We start from the raw sequence: 3,482 nt of genomic DNA, 5'->3' as shown, positions 1-3,482 counted from the left end.
TACCATCTGAGCTACCTTTTTTTTTTTTTTTACTAGATCTTTATTGTGACAATGGTACACCATGCAGTCTACCTGGCATTCACAGTACCAAATCCCTGTTATAGCAATTTGACAATTAGTGAAGCAAAAATTTTAACAACATTTATATGGAATGTGCAACTTTCTGATTTTACAGTGAAAGTAACATTCACTTTCAAAAAGTAAATCATGATGTAATTTATTTGTATTTACCTATCACTGTTATATAAAAATTGAACAAAATATGAACATTTTGTTTTCTGAATTCTGATACAGTTCACACAAACTATAGAAATGCATTGGACAGTTCCAAATCGTATTTCCACGCACATCTATCTGCAGCAAAATTTCTTGCTCTACTCAACACACTATAGAAGTGCTCATAAATAACTACATCCTTTGATACATCCAACTTTAAGCAAACAAGGCACTTAAATATAGCACCTATCACACATTAATTTCTTCTTTGTAGGCAGCTGTAACACTTCATTTCAGGATAGCCACCAACAAACTGTAGTAGTCACCGGCACAGTCCTCCTATAACACGTCATTTAATATTTAAAACACCACATTAAAGAAATGCACCAAAAAGTGCAATGAACAATTCTTTTCGAACATTCACCAACTACACTCCTGGAAATGGAAAAAAGGACACATTGACACCGGACACTGCGAGAGGGCTGTACAAGCAATGATCACACGCACGGCACAGCGGACACACCAGGAACCGCGGTGTTGGCCGTCGAATGGCGATAGCTGCGCAGCATTTCTGCACCGCCGCCGTCAGTGTCAGCCAGTTTGCCGTGGCATACGGAGCTCCATCGCAGTCTTTAACACTGGTAGCACGCCGCGACAGCGTGGACGTGAACCGTATGTGCAGTTGACGGACTTTGAGCGAGGGCGTACAGTGGGCATGCGGGAGGCCGGGTGGACGTACCGCCGAATTGCTCAACACGTGGGGCGTGAGGTCTCCACAGTACATCGATGTTGTCGCCAGTGGTCGGCGGAAGGTGCACGTGCCCGTCGACCTGGGACCGGACCGCAGCGACGCACGGATGCACGTCAAGACCGTAGGATCCTACGCAGTGCCGTAGGGGACCGCACCGCCACTTCCCAGCAAATTAGGGACACTGTTGCTCCTGGGGTATCGGCGAGGACCATTCGCAACCGTCTCCATGAAGCTGGGCTACGGTCCCGCACACCGTTAGGCCGTCTTCCGCTCACGCCCCAACATCGTGCAGCCCGCCTCCAGTGGTGTCGCGACAGGCGTGAATGGAGGGACGAATGGAGACGTGTCGTCTTCAGCGATGAGAGTCGCTTCTGCCTTGGTGCCAATGATGGTCGTATGCGTGTTTGGCGCCGTGAAGGTGAGCGCCACAATCAGGACTGCATACGACCGAGGCACACAGGGCCAACACCCGGCATCATGGTGTGGGGAGCGATCTCCTACACTGACCGTACACCACTGGTGATCGTCGAGGGGACACTGAATAGTGCACGGTACATCCAAACCGTCATCGAACCCATCGTTCTACCATTCCTAGACCGGCAAGGGAACTTGCTGTTCCAACAGGACAATGCACGTCCGCATGTATCCCGTGCCACCCATCGTGCTCTAGAAGGTGTAAGTCAACTACCCTGGCCAGCAAGATCTCTGGATCTGTCCCCCATTGAGCATGTTTGGGACTGGATGAAGCGTCGTCTCACGCGGTCTGCACGTCCAGCACGAACGCTGGTCCAACTGAGGCGCCAGGTGGAAATGGCATGGCAAGCCGTTCCACAGGACTACATCCAGCATCTCTACGATCGTCTCCATGGGAGAATAGCAGCCTGCATTGCTGCGAAAGGTGGATATACACTGTACTAGTGCCGACATTGTGCATGCTTGTTGCCTGTGTGTATGTGCCTGTGGTTCTGTCAGTGTGATCATGTGATGTATCTGACCCCAGGAATGTGTCAATAAAGTTTCCCCTTTCTGGGGCAATGAATTCACGGTGTTCTTATTTCAATTTCCAGGAGTGTATATGTGTAGATTAACCAAGCAGTGCAACCAAAAGCCTTTTGTAGTCACCACTAGTGTCCTCGTCAACACGGGTAGCAAGAGGCTTCTCATACATCTTGGCATATTCTTCAGCAATATCACCCAAGTCAATTTCTGAACGAGTTACGATGACTCTGATCAGAGTTTTGTCTTTGGTTCCCATACCTGCCATGGCATCATGCAGTCTCTCAGCGAAGTAACCAGTCTTATTCTTGACACATTTCACAATTGATAGGAAGCCATCTTCTAGACTGCCTTCACACTCCCTCTTTATTACCTCTTCTATGTCATGACCAGCCAACTGCTCGTATTCATGGAAAACTCATCGCAATTGTGTGTAACTCTGAGCTACCAAGATTTTGTCGAAGGTTGATTCATCAGTACCCCACTGGCCCTCACCTGCTGCAAGACGAGCTTCTGTATCTGCTTTGGCTCTGTTAGCCATCAACAATGAAACAAGAAGCCTCTTGAAATGACTAGATGTATCTCCCTTTATGTCAGATTCAAGGGAGGTTCCATAAGTTTCTTCATAAACAGCTGAGATGGTTTTGATTCCATAGTTAATTAAAGTGCAAAGTATTTCCACAAGGGCCTCCTCATCAGTCCCAATACCGCTGATGCCATCATGAAGTTCTTTAGCATAAAGATTTGGTAATAAAGTCATCAAAGAAACAATAGCATCCTCAAAGTTACCACTTAATTCACTTTTCAGTTCACTGAGCAGATCCTTCCCAAAAAGTGTCTTGAATTCTTCAGAAATTTCTAGTCTGTGAACAATGCTTCGCCTTGCCAGTACATCAATAATTGCTTGTTCATCTGTTACAAAGCCTTTCGTAGCAGCACGCAGAATTTCAGCATCTGCCTTTGCATCGAAAGGGTCTGCTGGGTAGATGATTGGGGTGCAATGAACTGGATAGTATTGTCTTGAGCTCATTGTTGTATCTGTTGGTAGATCCTGGTAGGTGTGAACTTAGCGTCGAGCACTGCACCAAACACTCCTGCAATGAGAGGTGGCCGCACAACCTCACGATGACTAGATGTGGTTTCGCCTTGTTTTGTATTGAAGACAGTCATCACAGCACTCCTCGAACACCCGATAAGTCGTGCAGTTTCGTACCGAGCCTCCGGGCCACCACGATATGCCGTCTGTAAACTTAGACAGATGGCGCGCTTTCCCTGTTACACACGCTCGCTGGTACTACACTGCTGGCCACCGTAAATGCAACACCAAGAAAGACAAGAGGTAGCACAACAAAATTTACTTTGTAGGTAACATGTTGACCAAGTATCAAATGATTACGTTTACAGACGTCTGTGACATGTGGTTCCTGCCAGAATCAGTAGCCAGAGTAGCCGCCATTGTTGGAGATCACCGCTGCCACACGTCTCGGCATTGAGTCAAAGAGACGTTGGATGTGTTCCT

General features: G+C 47.4%; 1 pseudogene; it reads right to left on the bottom strand.

Moving 5' to 3' along the window:
• Positions 1 to 2,051: 2,051 nt before the first annotated feature.
• Positions 2,052 to 2,993, bottom strand: LOC124805229 (annotated as a pseudogene).
• Positions 2,994 to 3,482: the final 489 nt, after the last annotated feature.

This window comes from Schistocerca piceifrons, chromosome 7, assembly GCF_021461385.2.
Source record: "Schistocerca piceifrons isolate TAMUIC-IGC-003096 chromosome 7, iqSchPice1.1, whole genome shotgun sequence".
In the NCBI taxonomy this organism is placed as follows: Eukaryota; Metazoa; Arthropoda; class Insecta; order Orthoptera; family Acrididae; genus Schistocerca; species Schistocerca piceifrons.
Note: the sequence above shows the minus strand (reverse complement) of the source record. Positions and strands in the feature narration are given on the sequence as shown.